General features: G+C 36.1%; 1 long non-coding RNA gene across 1 annotated transcript; it reads left to right on the top strand.

The window, feature by feature from the left end:
* Positions 1-1436: 1436 nt before the first annotated feature.
* LOC147493275 (uncharacterized) lies at positions 1437-1904 on the top strand. The gene is made up of 2 exons (XR_015199979.1): positions 1437-1569; positions 1659-1904. It is a non-coding gene; the product is annotated as an uncharacterized LOC147493275 (long non-coding RNA).
* The last annotated feature ends 17253 nt before the right edge of the window (positions 1905-19157 follow it).

The raw sequence follows: 19157 nt of genomic DNA, 5'->3' as shown, positions 1-19157 counted from the left end.
AGTAAAAGCAGTAACACACGAAATGAGGTATTTGAGTTGTGTTTTCCCAGCAAAGTTGTGCAGTTTGATTGAACACGATATGGCAGGTTTATGTATCTATGTGTGTATTGTTCTCTGTGGTTGCAGTTGAAGAAGCACTAGCACATCCATACCTAGCGTCCCTGCACGACATTAGTGATGAAGCTGTCTGCTCGACACCCTTGAGCTTTGACTCTGAGCAGCATGCATTGTCTTCGGAACATATTAAGGAGTTAATTTAGCAGGAAACAATGGCATATAACCCGGAGTATGATGAGTAGTGAGTTTTTCCGTATTGAGAAGTAGAGCTGAGGCAACAGTCTGCCTAGAAAAGGTGATGTTTGATCCCATTTTGTTTGATGTAAGTTTGAGAGTTAGTCTTTTGGTTTTTTAATGATGCGCATGCTTCCTTTAACTTGCTTATTCAGTTCTTCTTCACCCATGAAACAAAACCTCCAAATCAACTAGTATAGCGCAACACGGTGAGGATGGACCGTAGGTTGCAGATACTGTAGAGGAAAAAAGTGTAACACCAACATCAGCTTCCGCATTTGTTACAAACGAAAGCTAATGAAAGCCTACAAATGGTAGTATTAAGGTCTTATCAAGTCCACCGTGACAGTAAGGGGTACATCAATTGATGATGCCCACAACAAAACCACATTACAAATGCACCAGTCCTTAAAAGTGGAGTATCTTATCTTGTTGTTAGACTTCATCATCCAATTTAGTCATTACTAATCTTAAACTCCATTTATATGCCTGTTGATGAAATACTAGTTACTTACTTTTCTTTATCCTGATGCTTTATAAATTTCATTCCATAGGTTTGGGATACAAGGCAACGTACTTGCTGCAATTCTTTTGACGCCCATGAAGAGTACATTTCTGATATGACTTATGCGGCGGATTCATTGAAACTTTTGGGAACGAGATAGATCTATTTTCTTTCATATTTATGATATTACGTCGTTCTTTTATGCAACTCTGGCTTGCATATATGTTTCTTATTGAGGAATGGATAAATTGATTCATGATGACAAAGGCAATGCTACTATTTCTAATGATGGTGCTACTATTATGAAACTTCTTAATGTTGTTCATCCTGCTGCTAAGATTCTTGTCGATATTGCCAAGTCTCAAGAATCTGAGGTATACAATAGAAAACAAATTTACTAATTTTAGTGATTGGCTGACTAAAAGAGTGAAATTTTTATGCTAAAGTTTATATTTATCTTAGAGTGGGTTATGATGGTTGCATTACTACAACATTTAACAGCTTATACTTTAAAGAAGATAATGACCATTAACAAGGACATTGTCTCAGAAAAAGTTGAGAGGGTATCATTAATAATTGTATTGGTTAGGTTTTAGGGATAAATTTGGAATTCACTTGTAATTTTAATGACCGGATTTATTGTCTACAGGTGGGTGATGGAACCACTAGAGTAGTTCTTTTTGCGGAAGAGTTTTTAAAGGAGGCCAAACTTTTCATTGAGGATGGTGTCCACTCAAAGTCTTATACGTAGTTTTCGAGCTGCTTCCAATTTGGTAAGGAATTTGGATCTTTTGGTTTGATTGGATGGATATGTTCATGAGAAATTGTTCTAGAAGCCATGAGTTTGCTACTTGTATTTAAGGCAATTAGCAAAATTAAGGAACTTGTTACGAGTATAGAGGGGAAAAGTATAGAAGAAAATAAGAGTTTGTTGGCAAAGTGTGCTTCTACCACACTCTCTTCAAAGTTTTTTTTTTTTTTTTTTTTTTTTTTTTTTTGATAGGAAAGACCTCACTCTCTTCAAATCTAATTGGTGGTGAAAAAGAATTTTTAACATCTATGGTTGTGGACTAAGTTATTTCAATTGGCAACTATGATACATTGTTTATTGTATTCTTGTATTTATTATTTATTGTAGGTTTAGCTGGTCTCGCTACAAAATATGAGAATTTTTTTTTTTTTTATTAGCAACCCATCAGCAACGGTTTATAACCATTACAAACGAATTTTAAATTATTTTTTTTAAAATTAACTAACAACTTTGCAACGGTTATAAACCGTTGGTAAAAAAATTAACAAATTACCAACGCTTAAAAAACATTTGTGAAATAAAAAACCGTTGCAAAGGTTTTAAATATGTGTACGAAATAATTATAATAAGCGTTGGAAAGTTCTGTTTGCAACGCTTAATAAGCGTTGGAAATTTCTGTTTGCAACGCTTTTTAAGCGTTACAAATATTTCCAACACTTTACCCACGCCATATTTGCAACGCTTTTTTGCCGTTGCAAATAGCCTATTATGGTGTAGTGATACTGATCTCATGACATGAAATTCGGCTGGAGTTGGCTTGATCGGAAAATATTCACTCATGTAGTTCAACTTCTTCTGTTGAGGTTGAGAAAGTTATGATCTTCTTCCACATTTCATCTTTACATCTTTCATTGTGCATTTTACTATATCTACACAAACTGACGAAAGAGATACTTTGGAAATAAATACCTTAAGCTCTCCCTTTAACACTTTCTGTTTCCTTTTTCTAACATATACATACTTCATTTTTAAAAAGAAATTATTTCTAGAGAGTGTGTGGTTTATCATGCATTTTGATCGAGTGACACACCGACTCCCAAACAGTCACAATACCGAGCAAGCTTAATTGAGTCAGAGAGTTGTCACCGTAGAACTAAGTGTGAAATAGAAGGCATGTAGCAACAATGTAGATCTGGAATATAACCATGAATTCTCAATCCACAGTCCTTCCAAACGGTCACAATACCAAGCGCGCAATTCATAAGATCCATGGAAATCCTTAATTCACAGACCTAGTTGGCATCATCCACTGCCAACACGTACCCTTAATTCAAACATCCAATTGTCCAATGAACCATTTACAAAGACTATCAGTTATGCGCGTAAGGGAACTTTCAATCCATAGTCCTTCCAAACGGTCACAATACCAAGCGCGCAATTCATAAGATCCATGGAAATCCTTAATTCACAGACCTAGTTGGCATCATCCACTGCCAACACGTACCCTTAATTCAAACCTCCAATTGTCCAATGAACCATTTACAAAGACTATCGGTTATGTGCATAAAGGTGTGTTTGTGTACGTGCAACCGTGCACCCAATTGGCCAATGAACCATTTACAAAGAGTCAAAGACTATTGGTGCGTGTGTGTGTATGTTTGTGTTTGTGTGTGCGCACCCGCTAACTAGATTTTAGTAGCTAGGTTGTTTGGATGACCAACACATTTCATCGTCTCATTGTCGTGTCAAATTAATCAAACTGACTAGATTTTATGAACCACTGTACATGTTTCGATAAACCAATTGATGGACTAATTAAGCTTGCATCACTCTTTTTTCTATTATTTATGGCACCACACTTCTTCTTTACACTTTGTTAAAATTAGTTATTCAAACCTTACAAGAATTTTGATGAGCCATTCATGAAATAAATTTGCGAACAAATAAATTTCTTATTGGGTTATATGTGGTGCCAGGTGGTGAAGGTGCTCTCAAAGTACAAGGACATACAACCCCTTGTTTATTTACGGGGAATGGTTTGTGCCAATGGTGCTACTTTTCTTTTCCGGTATCAGCTACCTGTGTGGTGTTCGCAGTCGGAGCCATAAAGATGGCAAAAAGTCTAGAGACTGAGATTATTGGATGGGGATATGGCTTGCTAGATTAATTTTTGGATTCTTTTTTGTTCTTGATAGTTGCCAAAATAGGACATAATTATGCACTATCTACACCTACCATCTTCTGAAAGGCGCTGTAGTCGTAGCTTCTGAGCACTAAGGGTCTAATGCATGTTGTTTTGGCCTTCGTGATGAAGTGAGCAAGATGCATGACTAGTGAAGCTTCTTAATCTTTTGTAATTTTTTTCTTTTTTCGGTTGTAAGATGGTTACTGGCGTACATTCCAACAGATCCATTAAGTTGCACTTTTCTTTTCCCTGGTCTTCCATATTTTAAAATTTTTAATGCTAGCTTCTAGTACGATAAACTTTACAACTTTCTGTTGTGTCTACCACAATAAAACAATATTATGCTATCGCCAAGAGCCCGAGACTGGTCTGTTGATCGAAACATATCTTCCAAAAGTTAGAGAAATGTAAGGTATATAATTGCATGAAGCTAAGGTATAAATGCTATCAAAGTTTGTCTGCTCAACCTTCACGGCGAAGGAATTCCCCACACAAAGAAAAGTGTTGAGATTAGAGATATTTCGATCAATTTTAAGGGACTGGAAATCTGGAATAAAACATAGCTAGCTAAACTCGTCCGTAAGAGAGTAGGAAGTTAATTTATCTACAGATAAAAATTAATTACAAACCTTCAGACAAAGGGAGATACTTATTAGTAGCTTTAAAACTAGGGGCAGACCTACTAATGCTCAATCCTCATTCCTCAAGCTTCTAAAACAACAAACGGAGGGCACAAAATTTAAATTTGTAAGGTACTCAGAATATATTCAACAGAATTGTCACAGCTTCTCCTATGCTAAATTTTTTTCTAGAGAAGACTTCTGGTAAGTTTTTCAGTACACTTGGTTTAAGGAATGTTTCAATGCCTCAAGGCAAGAACATATTCGCCTTGCTCGCCCTCTGAAATCGTCCTTAAATATTCCAAAGAATCATGGTGGGATAAAGAGACTGCTCGCAACAGGAGCAGAGGCAAAAATGGAGAAATAAAGGAAAAGAAGGAATGCTACAAGAAAGTGGAGGGAGGGTGCATGCGATATTTCATGTTGGTTCTTTTCCTGAGTAGGGAGAGTAGAAAGAAAATTAATAACAAACTGCTGGAGTACGGGTGCAAAAGCGGTTATAAGTTTACAACTATCAAAATTGTAACCACTGAACAGAATGGCAAGTCAATTTTTGGGATATAAAGCCACTTTCTTAGGAAAATGATCACTACGTAAATTTTTACACAAAAACTATGAGAAGTGAGTTCCTCGGGATTCATATGATATTCATCTGTTTACTTGATGAAGTTGAAATTAGTACATCTGTTGTTCTTGGTATCTTTTCTTCAATCTAACGAGCCTATACTATATAATTAGAGTATCGAATTACTGAATGATTCAATCAAACATTAGGTTAATCCAAGAAACCCTCCCAAGCATTTCCACAAGGGGCAGTCACAAAAACCAGGGAAAAAGAACAAGTTCCAATCAGGCTGGCATGATACAATTCACTGTTCTACAGGAGCATTAGATCGAGGATTCAAGCTATATCTTACTTCACCTTCTTCATGGAATCTGTTGTTCTGAACTTAGCATCATACTTTATGAAACTCCACCAGAGGTATGTGATGGGGATGGTGGTGGCATGCCATAAAGCATGAGCATTGACATATCCTTTATATGGAGGAAAATCATAGATCTCCAAGAGCATTGCTAGGCTGGTGGCTAGAACAACTGCCCACAAGTTCCACTTTGAAGGATGACGAGTGACACCTGCCCAGACTACCCAGAGTAGAAGCTGAGCAATGCCCATGCTGTAATAGAACTTTCTTCAAAATACTTACTCGGTTCATATATCTACTACTATATATTCCTTGTGAGATTGCTCTAGATTCCACCTAGCAATCATTAGTTCCTCAACAGAGTAATGCTCAAACAAGAACATGAGATTGATTCAAAAGTACTATTCATGATGTGAAGAACCAACACTATTCCCCATAAGAGAGAGAAAGAGAGTACCAGGAGGGAGGGAAATAGTCACAGTATGTTTGGACTTTCGGAGAGAGAAGGAGCGAGTCATGAGAAAACCTTTCGTGAGAGTATATTTCGTATTTTGAAATTTCGGTTTTTAAGTAAAGTCCGTAAACAGACGTCCATCTAAGAGCGGGGCTGTATATAGATTATATTCTAAGAGCGGGGCTGTATATAGATTATATATACTAGCAAAAAAACACGTGCTCTGCACATGAATGAAATATAAAACTCATTCAAGAGTATGTGAACATAGACACATAGTTAAGTTTTTAATGGTGATGAAGCCGATGATACCTTGTGAGGCTGTGATGATATGTGATAAGAGCCCAAAACTGTAGTTTAATCCCCCTAACAATAATACTTTTAGACCAATTATGCGAGTAATAAATAAGAGTTAATGTTGATTACATACTTTTATGTATTCCAGGCATTGGAGTCAATTATGTGCAGAAATGTGTCACTTTGGCGAGATAAAGGAGCAAGGGTTGGTTGCTAAGAAGTTCTGTGATTAAAGGCCAAGATTCAAGGAGAAAAAACCTTTTTAAATCCCGGTCAAAGTTGAAAAGTCAAAGTTAACACGGGCAGAAACAGCACACAAAAGTCAGCAAAACTTCCGAAGGCCGTATCTTTGGACTCATACCTCAGAATTGGTCCTACCTTATGTCAAAACGACCGACTCGGAAAGAGATTTCCAATGGTTCAAATCTTGACCCAATCAGAGGAGCAAAAGTGGATGAAAAGTCTGTTGAAGAAAAATCTAGCTGAAAAGGCCTCTATGGACTGAAGAAATTGGGTTTTGGGCTCGATTTTCCGACCCAAAACATGGCTCCTCAGCCCATGCACGAAAATGTGGATCTTGTCTCCTCCTTTTCAACACACAAGACTTAACTCTTAAGAAAGTAGAAAATTAGGTAGCCATTAGCATAGAATTGTAGATCTAGTTTTAGACTCCATTAATTAGTTCAATAGCTTGTTTAGATCTAGATTTATTTCATTCAGTTAATTTAGTTTTTCAATTCCGATAGAATAGTTAGAACAAGTTGATTGTTATTTTAGAATCAAATTTATTTTACAATAAAGTATTAGTTTTTCTATTCAATTTAGTTTCATTATATCAATAAAGTTAATTAGTTCTTCATAATCTAGTTTCATTTTCCATTAATCATTTTAGTTCAATTCATAGATTTAGTTATTTGTCATTACTAGTTTCAATTAATTCTTGCATGATTATATTTCCATTTGAATTAAAATAAGCAAATTTAGAATCTTTATATCATGTCTTGTTTAAATTCAATTGGAAATGATAGTTTAATGACTCTAGGCTAAACCTCCATTAGAGGGGTTTGATGAAAGCTTGATTGTTGTTAGCGTAGAATAGTCGTAATTTTCTATTCCAATCTAGAAAGTAATTAGTTCAGCATGAGAATGGGTTTGATTGCTTCACATGCTAGTTGTTAGTTGGTAGAGATTACCATGAACAATTAGGGATTAGGAACACCCAATTGCTATGCAAAAGCATTGCAATTCGGATTACGACAAATCTTCGCTAGTTAATTAAGTCGAGTTAAGGTGGAATCAATCCCCCCTAATTCCTTATCATATAGTCAATTTAGCACTTCATAGTTGAGTTATTCGTATCTTGTTAGCATAATTTGCATCGTAGTATAATTCCCATCATACTCTCATTAACTTTGGATATGACCGATAATAATAGAAAACGCTAATACTAAAGAACTAGGAGTGGAACGAATCTTTTACTCCAACTCTATTGTGATAGCATCGAGAGTAGAAAAACTTTTATAACACAATAGAAAATTTTTTAGTTTTACTTGTGTTTGAGTCTAGTAACTTATTCGTAGGTAAAACTATTATTTTACATTTATCAATATACAAAGTTAAAAATAATCGTGCACTGTATAATGAATTAGTATTGATTGAAACACATGCGTTCCAACGAAGTTCCACTCATGTTTAACAACATGGGTCTACAACTGTACATATAGTTCATACGAAAACTTCCTGGTGAATTATAAGTTGAGGATTACATATTCAAAAAGGAACAACAGGTACTGCAGGTCAGACACTGGTCATGGCATCATCTGATATTTAAGTGAAGAAAACCAATAAGACAGATATACAATATTCTAGCTTGCAGTGAACTATAACTGGCTTGTAGTAATTACACAACAATTTATCAAAGCAAGCGTCATGAAAAAATAGAACTTCAACTTGATCCAAAATGGATATGATACTTGGTATCCAACTAAAATCTTGTCTATTTTGTGCAGAGCTCTATCAACAAACATCGGCAAGGGGAATGTTATGTCATATTGTAAAAGAAGTTGTTATTTGATGAAGCAGGAGTATGCAAATGATCATCTCAGAGTGGAGATTATGGACTCTTAGCAAACACTTATGTCTAGCCTTCTAGGTGCACTCGGAAATGTCGAACCAACCAGTAAGCTCCTGACAGACTATTGCAACACTTCAGTCACTTTCTACAAGGAAAAAATAAATTAGAAATCTTATAATTTAGATATCATGCCAATTACTACATTTTCTATCACACTGCCAAAATATCACATAGCACCAATACCGGAACATAATTGAGCATATCAAAGTACGTAATCTAAGGAACTTGGTGGAAATTATTGCCGAGTTGGAATATGTAAGAGAAGAACAACTCTGAATGTAGAAGTAGTTGACAGGGGAAAATGGCTATCAAAAAAATAATAATAATACAATAAATAAATAAAGATAAAGAAGGGAGCAATAAATGATTCTGTACTTAAGCTCAAAATTAGGACTTGGCTGCTGGCAAAGGCTTCAACAAAAAACAACACAGATGTTGGAACTTGGCAGGAATAAGGGAAGTAGGCTCTCCGCACTCATACCATTGCAACCAACATTGAATAAGCTCATAATAGTAAGATCTTATTTATTAAAACTTTAATTCAACCACACATGTATATAGAGTGTAGTGAGAGAATATTAACCGGATAAGTATATTATCCAAACAAATAATATGAACAACCTCATCAAATATATGCAAAGAAACCCTAAAACTTACATCAAGAAGGAATAATAGAGTTGTAAGCCAATTTCTTTCTCTTAACCAATCAAAACATTTTTTAGAAACCAAGTCCTTTGCTTCCTTGTAGGAAATACCGTGGGGCTGATAACTAAGATCACCAAGAAATATGACCAAGTCTGCTTCTGATAACTCAAGCTTTTGACGACGTTCAGGATGGATACCAACAGCCTGAATAACAGATCGTTTCTTAGTTGCAACATTATCTAGAGAACAAAAAACTACACATGCACTATGAAAATTAAGATTTACACATTTCGATCCTTTTTATTCCATCTAAAACAAAAAGGTATGGGAGAATATGGGTGTGATAAATAGAATATATAAAAACAGGAAAATCAAAATTGATCCTACTGATTTATTGACACTAAAAGCATCAATTTAGCATACAGTGCACGGCATATCAATTTCAGTCCACCAAATCCTCTACTAAACATATTCTTGGCAACCGATATATCCATTTGCTTATACACAGTTACTAAGACCAATTTGAAATTTGTCACATTCACATGTGAAAGAATCTATCACATACTATTTGCAAAGAAAATCCAAATCTCACCTAAAAATAATAATTGCAAGAAACATAATGTATAGTTATAATGAAAAAAAAATTACTCGAATTGGTTAACTTAATAGCTTGATTCTGCACAATCAAATCTTGCTCTCAACCTGCAGTTTGCGGAGTCAACTAGTAAGGAAGGATGTTGTTGAAGTAAATATGGAGAGCATGAAATTGAAGGAAAAAAATACCCAAATTGGTGGACCTGCAGGAGAAGGTGGTATATTAGAATGGGAAAAGACTAACGACCACGAATGAAAATACTTCTAATCAAACTAATAAGAAGCAATGTTTGTGGGGCTCAAGCGAAATAGGCAACAACAATGGAAAAGCTTAGGGCGATATCATGTTAGTGTACGGTGTAGTAACCTAGAAACTTGCATTTGATGAGGATAGCCTTGAGATGCCTAGACTACTTGTAGTAAGGTAATCACCATTCCTTATACATGTTCCCATGCCTCAGTCCAACTAATGCTCCTAATTAAACACATAATAATAACATAATATTTTGAAGGAGAAAGTTTCCAAAATATAAGGTACTCATTTTTCTCAAACAATTGCTATCATAAGTTAAACACCAAGAATGAATGTATGGTATGACAAACAAACACACATGCAAGGGGAGAAACAAAATATGGATTCTACATTAACCTAAAAACGATGGAAACTAACTTACAAAGTGAGGCATTTTTATCAAACAATGTGAGTATCTCAGCATATAACGTACGTGTGAATGCAACCTTTAGCTAGGATTCAGATACCAATAGAATTTTATAATCATCAATGCTTTTATAATGGCAGCGAGAAGTAAACCATGAGCAAAACAAAACAACCTACTAAAACAACAACTCATGCCAGTTTAAAGAAGGTGCTGAATCTGATGAGCCAACAGAATGGTACTCATTTAACTTACGTCCAAATTTCCAATAAAGGTAAAACAACCACAAAGAAAATATTGTTCCAAGTATAAAGGTAAAGTTGTCGTGTGCATAAATGCCTCAAAGACAAAAGCTCCATAGACCTCGCCGTAAATAAACCCGTTGGCTTACCACCAATGAGACCATGTCCATTACGTTTTGACGAAACTCTTAAGTAGGGTGTCGAGTTGACTACATGGCTGGTATCTTGAATCAGCCGAGTCTCCAAAGATATAGATTTCTTGAACTAAGTCTTCCTAAACCACCACCAAAACAGATGAAACAAAAACTACCCATTGAAGGATTTAAGTAAGGGGATGGACATTAATACTTATTTCTCTCATATAATATATTTGTTTTACCACAAGGTGACTACGATTGATAAGAACCCTTACAAAGGAATCATATTCTTCCCATGCCAAGATCTGCTCGTAAGTATCACCATGGCTTTTAATCATTGTTAGCAAGCTCCTTATAAGATTCCCATTGATGGCCTTCAGTCTTTAAGAGATAAAGTTCACATATGAGATTCTAATGTAAAAGACGACACAAAGGGTTTGAAAGCAAACAAATCACCTTAATTCATTTGTTTTCCTACTTTCTGAATGCTATGGTTAGGGGGTGGTCTTACTCTTACAACAGACTTGCTTGGCTTGCAACTACATATTCCTACTACACAACCCCGTATGAAACCGTCATCAGTTTTTTGTTTGACGTACTTAGGCAAATGTTTGTGCCAATGACATGTCAGATTCATTCAACATAATAACACGAACTCATATCAGGTTCTACATGCTTTCTCTAGATTGAAGTTATACAGAAAGAAAACCAAATTTATAGAAACATAGAGAGATAGGGAGGAGAGATCATAGCTTGAGCAGAGAGATTGTACTTCATTAGATGTCTTCACTTGCCAGAAAGGTATGACCATGTATGTGTGGAAGGTGCAGTGTGCATTGAAGATCATGTTTTGCAAATAGAATAAATAAGGCACTAAGCCACTAAGGTCATTTACCAATTCAACATACGCCAAAAATTATAACCACTTTGTTTGTTATGCTCAAGTAGGTTGCGCACGAAAGAACGTATCAAACGGATTAAGACAAATTAAATAAACAAAACATACGTTCAGCCACATTAACAAACAAATTATTAAAATGAAATATAAAGTATTTCTATTGGTAAACCATTATTTCCAAATATTTCCAATCAAATTGCACATAAACATTGCCCATAATAAAAAGATCAAACTACTTATCCGGTTCATAAAATTGAAGACAACCACTATTCATTCAACGATTCTTACTATATACCATATGAAACTGATGAACAAACTGTCATAGCACACCTAGCTAGTCATCCATCTGCATCCAAATTGAGAAGCTAAAACTCTATCAGTTCAACAAAAAAATAAAAATTGAAGAGAATAAAATTGAGTTTGAGCAGAGTATAAGTGTTCTATATAGCTCTAGCTATTAATGGTTTCCGGCAAGATGCCAAGATTTATGGCGCTCTACCTCACTCAAAATAAAGTCAGTTAATTTTTTATAGTTGATCATCATATCCAGTTATGTCCAAGACTCCAAGGTCTCAAATATGATATCAAGTATGCCCTCAAATGCATTGAAATATATGACAAAGTCATATGAGCTACTCATCTTACCGAAATCAATTCATATTAGTACTCAGTCGTTACTAAAATTCCAAAGATCATCCCTATTCCAGAACATAGTGCAGTTTGGTATCACACTAAAGCATTCCATCTTAAGCAAAATTCTATTACAATTGATGCAAGCCCCGAGTTTTCACAATGAAATAGCTTATTATTATTGACGATAATAACTTACACAAAAATGTTAATTGGAGAAGAAAGAGTCCACAAAAAGAAAACGTTAAAGATTGATGTTGAGAAGCCGAAAGAGTGAAGGAATTATTCAAAGTAGGGTGAACACATACTGAACCTTCAGGGATACTTTAATTGAATAAGAAATATGAAGTTCATTCATTTTACCCCTGTTTCTCTGAACTCTAGCAATGGGCATTTGGAATAAGATATGCTTGTGTCTTTGCTTGTCTTGCCTGATTTTTTAGATACTCCCTTCTAAAAGATATTTGTTGTTTCCAAGTTTAGAGATATGTCCAAGTTCAGAGCATTGCTTTAAACTTGGCCATAGTCGAAGGAGCTATAGATGCAAAACAGATGACCTGATTCTCTTTTGAGGTTATCAAACGGTGTCCTATACACTTTTTGTAGTACCATGAAGAAGCTTCAGCAAACTCCCTGAAGTTGTTCTTTTTTTAGGCTAAAATGCAGACTCATTGGTCTTGAATCTTGATATCCTAACGAATGGTTCACCACCACCATACCATGTTTACACTACATTGACAAAGAAATTTTGCCAACCACAAACCGACTTGAATGCTTGTCACAGCCTTAAAATTAAACCCCACCACCATACAATTTTTTTAGCTTATGGTATCATGAATTTAAGACTTATATCTCCATGATTTTGGATAAATTGGTCAAAAAATATGAATAAAAATAATGAATGCAATTTAAGATTAAAATTTACATAAACATTTCTTAAATGTTTCTAGAGATGGAGCTAATATTGATGGATGCCAAAAAACAATGCATTATAAACACTTACTAATATACAAATGGATACTCCTACAGATCATACACTATCACATGCACAACAATAGTTATTTTAACCATGACCGACATGGTTACTTTACGCACCATAAGTTGACACAATCCCATCACAACCAACAGAGAAATTACTCAAAAATTAGAATTAAAAGGATACAATGATAATCATTGAAATGGATCAATTCTTAACGATCGATGAAGATAATAGTCATATACTTGTTTGTGGTTCACTTTAAACGGAAGACAATGGAACAAAATAAACAGTGCTAAATGAAAACAATCATATGCAACATAAGAATAATACAAAACTCTTGAGTAGGTCAAGTAGTAAGTGAAGTTATAAAAACCACAATGGCATACAATGATACAACGCATACCTCCTTTAAGCACACCAGCAAATGAATACTACATAAAACCCCATTGATCATCGAGTCATCAAGCTAGCATTTAGTTAAAATTTCTTTGGAAAGATTAGTGAATTCATTCTTTGAAACAAAAGATATAAAGTATAAGTAAGGGTAAAATATGTGCACTTTCGGATGGAGAGAACCGCTGGCCGGTTATGAGATAAAAAAAATAAAAGTGTCAAGGTGATCAAGAAATTCTTTAGTACACATGAAAGACACAGTGTATACAATATGTATAATATTCTACTCTTCCCTGCTTCAAGTAAGGCGCCAAAAAGAATCAATGGTGAAACACATAGCTAGCTAGCTAGCTCATATACAAGAAGAAACTAATGTATAGAAAAAGTATTTGATAGTAATCATTTCCTTTTACCTTTCTTAGGCCTTCGCCCTTATCAACAAAGGTGGAGGTATTCCCCTTCCTCCAGGAACTTCAACCAGAATTGTCACAAAAGTTGATAAGTAATAGCAGTTTCATACAAACTGTAAAATATGTTACCATACGTAATAATTATTAGATCGACATCTTACCAGAGCTATCTTCTATGCTAAGGACCTACCATTTTGAGAAGTCGATCTTATGAGAAGTCTCACTGAATGATAATACATAGTGAATTGTTAGATGGACAAAGAGACAACAAAAATAAGAAATAAATAGAGGGAAGGAGCTGAGAAGGCTGAAGAAGAGTCTCAATGTCAAATTCAAGTAAGAGAACTAACTTTGTCTTGACTGAAAAAATGGGAAAATTACAGTTCAGAGAACGTGTCACACACCACTCATTTGCCCAAACATTTCCTTATATTTCTCTTTTATAACTTAAAATTCCAATCTACTTAATATGGTATAAAATCTGTCAAGTTTGGACTTTGGAGTACAACCCATATTCACATATATTCTCACATGGTCACATGTCCCTTCAACCCATCATCCATACTCTCTTCCACCAAATTCGGAGATCAGTGGCTGAACATGGGAAGCAGGAGGTGTTGGGGTTATCGGCATACTCTCTTATAGTAAGTTATGGAGTGGATCCACAACGCACTCTTCAACAACGAAGTAACCTCTATTGCAAACAATCACACTATGACAGATAGTCATTTTAAATGCAAGACATCATATGACAGATGAAAATTAAAGAAACCAACTAATACTCTCTTCGATCGTAGATTAAAACTAATAAAGTAACTGGTAAGAAGGAAAGATGACTTACTACATATAATGCTTCGGAGTTGTTGTGAAGAATATCGAGAACAGTTCTGTAGGATTCCAATTTTAACTTCAATTTTCTCTGTGGAAATGTGAGAAAATTGCTTAATAACTTCCTCTAAAGAACTAATGTTGACTTGCTGTCAAACGATACGGTACTTAATCAAATCGTCTTTTGTAAATCTACCCTTACGCATATCCACACAAAGCTCTACATACTTGAACATTATCTGTTCAAGCGACTTGTTCCATGCCCGGCTGATTTCTCCTTGACGGAATTACAACATGGAGTGATTGCAAGGCAACTTGTTTCTAGTTTTTGGACACTATAACACATAATTTCAATACACCATAGAAGTAGTTCTTCTAGCGATGGAAATAGTGTTCCAGACTATACATAAGCTTTTTTCAAGTTGTAAAAGAGAGAAAGTGCTCGGTGTTACCACACATGTTGAACTACGTACTTAAATTCAAAAACCCCATGACAAAATAGCGCTCCATTACAAAAAATAGTAGTTTCACATCCTTGAGTGGATTTTATCCAACCTAAAACAAATAAATTGTATTTCTAATAAAAATAACATTTTGGGGTTTAATAGTAACAAAGAAACAAAATGCAAAGGTACTTACTTGTATATCAAAATGGAATCAAATTGAAGTGAGATGAGATGGATTGGAATTCGAGGAACAATCTTTTACAACCCAGAAACTTATATCTAAGAGTCTGAAAATAAGAAAGGTGGAGAAGGAGAAGACGAAGTGAGGGAAAGTTTGGGGGGGGGGGGGGGTTCATTTTTACTGTTTGCAAAAGAATGTGGGATACGTAGAGATTGAGAGGAAAGGGAAAATGAAAGGATTGGTATTTTTATGGTAACTAAAGTCTCCATTAAATAACTAATAAATATAGGCGTACAATTCATATATTGCGTGCATTTAGTTTTCGACCTAAATTTACACAAAACTCTTTTGTGAGTGTGTTATAACTTAAGGGTATAAATGGAAATAAAAACTGAAATGACGAAGTAGTCCTTTTTAAAGGCATTGAATAATTTATTTTTATATGTAATCAAGGGTATTTAGTATAAAAAAGGCTGGTCCAATTTAAAGTTACAGGTTAATTATGGTGTACTCTACTAATTGAGATAGGTTGATTGAATTTCAGCAAACAGCAATATAAATCCCTAGCAAAAGTTGTCTGTTTAAGGCATAACCTTTAACAGATTTATTTAAACATAGACGCGATGTTTTTATATTAACAAGAGAATAATCTAGCCATTAACTAGTCAAGACATGAAATTTAACATGCAAGATATAATTAATGAAAATAATCCTATTAGTATAAGATAAATCAACCAAGTTTTATGTTGTAAAACCAAGTCAAAGAACAAAAAACCAATTTTACTACAAACACCTACACAAGTCTAGGGCTTCATCTAAGCCCTAGATTGTTGTTTAGCCACTCATGATATATAGAACTACGAAATTAGAAGAGAAATAATCCATAAACAAAACCAAAATCCTGCGATGTGGCGTCTGTTTTCTTCACTTTGTCTTCTTCTCCAACTCTCCAAAGCTTTGGCCTCTCCAAATATATCCTATTTTAATATGTGTGGAGGCTCCCTTCAATTTTGGTTTTGGTTGGTATATATAGGGGTTTGGTTTAGGACATGCAAGAGTTGGAACTGATTTAGGAAGGTTTCCTTCGGCGTTTGACTCCAATTGAAACTGTCTAGTTCGAGTTCTAAACTGCGTGCGAATCGAACTGTGATATACTGTTTCTGTGCAAATTACGAAGGAGGGGCTCCCTCGAATCAAGGCATAATAGAGGGTGGGCGCCCTCTAACTTTGACTGTAGAATTTCAAACTTTCACAGTAGCTTCAGGAAGTCCTCATCATGTTATTTTCAAACTTGTATCGATCATTCTTTCTATAATCAAACCATAATGATTTTACAATCATTTTAAAAGCTCAGGTCTCAACCCGTTTCGTCGCATTCATGTTGATTTATGTAAAACCAATTAAATAAACTAAGCAAATGAACTTATATCAATTAATTGGACAACTTAATATACATATGGGCATAAATGTGTAGCATTTATGTACTTATCATATAGCAAGGAATCTATAGTCACGCCCTGTGAAGTTTAAGCGCCTATTAATCGGCGAGTAATCGCTATGGGCTATCTCACCGAAATAGAGGTCTGGGCGGCTACCAAAAATCAGACTATTTCGTCTGATTAATCGGCCGATTTTCGATAAATTGACATAAAAAAATTGCCGCTTTTTTTTTTCAAGTACAGTGAATAAATAAATATGGTTACAGAAACAACAATGGGATTTTTCTGGTACGATATAGTCAACAACAAATACTGATTTGAGGAAAGCCATCAAAGACGTTGAACCCAAACTTAAAAATTGAAAATTGTCAAAACTTAGTAGGAAGAAAGGTATGTGTTTGAGACCCAATTAAAGAAATCAAAATGTGAGGTTCAATCCAAGTAGCTAGAGTTTCTTCGGGAGTTTCCAAGTTATCTCATAGGTGAAACACTACTGGAACCATTCATGGTCGAGTTCGCTCCTCGAATCCATATATAGTTGATGATAAAATAGCAAAAAAGATCTATAAAAGGAGACATTGATAACCATTTGTAAGTACCTTCCATTCTACACTACAGAGCACGTGTCCACATGGCAGGACGTCTTACTTCAGCTCGTCCCACAACATCAGATCGTACCAACGACCCGAAATCCGTGTCGTCCCCAAAGAATTCTGACCATTCATGGAAAGATATCAACTATCACAATCTTGGAGCTCAATCAAGGAAACATTAACTTTGTAACAGCACATTAATGGTTAATCACCAAGATAGCACACAAGGTGGATCTGCAATCCGTAACGGTTCAAGCACACCTTTATAAATAGAGAGATATGAACTATGTAAGGCTTGATTCAAGTTGACCCCGAGAAACTTGATACATAGGCAACTCTTATCCCAAGAAGAGTGCAGCCGCTTTCTATCCAACACATCCTCAGGTCGTAGTCAAAAAATAACCAACATCTAGATTGGCGCCGTCTACCGGTTCTTTTCCTTAAGAAAAGAACAACCACTCTTTTCTCAAGCCCACGAAGCTGGTCATAAAAACCACAATGGAGCCCAACCTACAAGCATTGGCAGACCAGATGAAGACACTCTAAGAAGCCTTCATCACTTTGCAACAAGAAAACAAGTGCGAGAACAGGCCAACTCCAACGCCAACAATGGCACCACGCGTTCGGGAGCCTGCAAACACCGCAGCCCTAACCAACACCACCAATCAGCGTTTAGAAGATTTCGCCCAAAAACTAGAGAAGTCAAGTGAAAGAGCCAGTGCGATCCAGATCGCTCAGAAGATGCTAGAGACGTACAAAACATCACCATTCATCCAAGATATCCGAGACAAACAACCTCCTTCAGAGTTCATCCAACCAAAGTTCTTGTTGTACGACGATACCTCCTGCCCAGGCGAGCACGTAGCTCGCTTCAGCCAAATCCTAGCACTCTACAGCCATCTTGACTACGACTACCTGAAGTGCAAACTTTTTCCAGCCAGTTTAAATGATGGAGCAATAGAGTGGTTTTACACACTCCTCGGTCGAACAACAACCCGGACAAACCTTGCCGATGTTAAATGCGAGTTCTTCCATAACGAAGAAGAAGCGTCGACACGGACTCCTTGTTCCAAAATAAAAACAAGCTCATGGCGAAACGATCCGAGCCTTCCTAGGATGTTTTAAGAAGGACCTCCTCTCGCTGGAGTCAGGACTCAATGACGGTTTTGCAATTTCTGCGTTCACAAACGCCCTCTTGGACGACTCTAACCTAGCAGGGTCCCTCATGCGCAACAAGTCATACACCTCAGCCGACCTGTACCACAGAGTCAACAAATACATCAAATACGAAGAGTTGATGGCCAAGCGCAAAGGCAAAGAGGTCCTCGCAGTTAGCAACAAGCCAGACCCCAAGGAAAGCAAGCAATATTCAAACAACAACAACAACAACAAGAGATCCAACGCCAGCAAGCCCTCATACACAAAGAGGGAATTCTCCAACTTCTCCAGGACGCCAAGTCAAATCCTAAAGAAAATATATACAACACCATACTTCAAACCAAACATCAACAAGGTGATAGCCATACCAGAGCGTCCATACTGCCATTTCCACAAACTCCACCACCACGACACCAATGATTGTTGGAGCCTCAACCACTACCTCCAAGACCTAATGGAGGAAGGCAAATTAAAAGAGTTCTTGCCACAAAAGTAGGAGCCACAGCAATGAATGACCTGCCAACAGAAACAGAAGTAGGAGCAGATCAACTAGACGATCTAAGTCTCCAGGTCGGTCAAGGCACAACAGGAGACAACACTCCTCCGACCAAAATGAGGACAAAGTAATCAACATGATTACAGACACCTCAAACAATGAAACCTCAGGTCGGGAGAAGCGCAGAAGAGTGGGAGCAATCTAAGAAATCTACCACCTCTCACACAAAGCCGAGATGATCAACCCCACCAACCCTAAAAGGACAACAACAA

This window comes from Coptis chinensis, chromosome 6, assembly GCF_015680905.1.
Source record: "Coptis chinensis isolate HL-2020 chromosome 6, ASM1568090v1, whole genome shotgun sequence".
Lineage (NCBI taxonomy): Eukaryota > Viridiplantae > Streptophyta > Magnoliopsida > Ranunculales > Ranunculaceae > Coptis > Coptis chinensis.
This window is presented reverse-complemented; position numbering and strand designations above follow the sequence as displayed.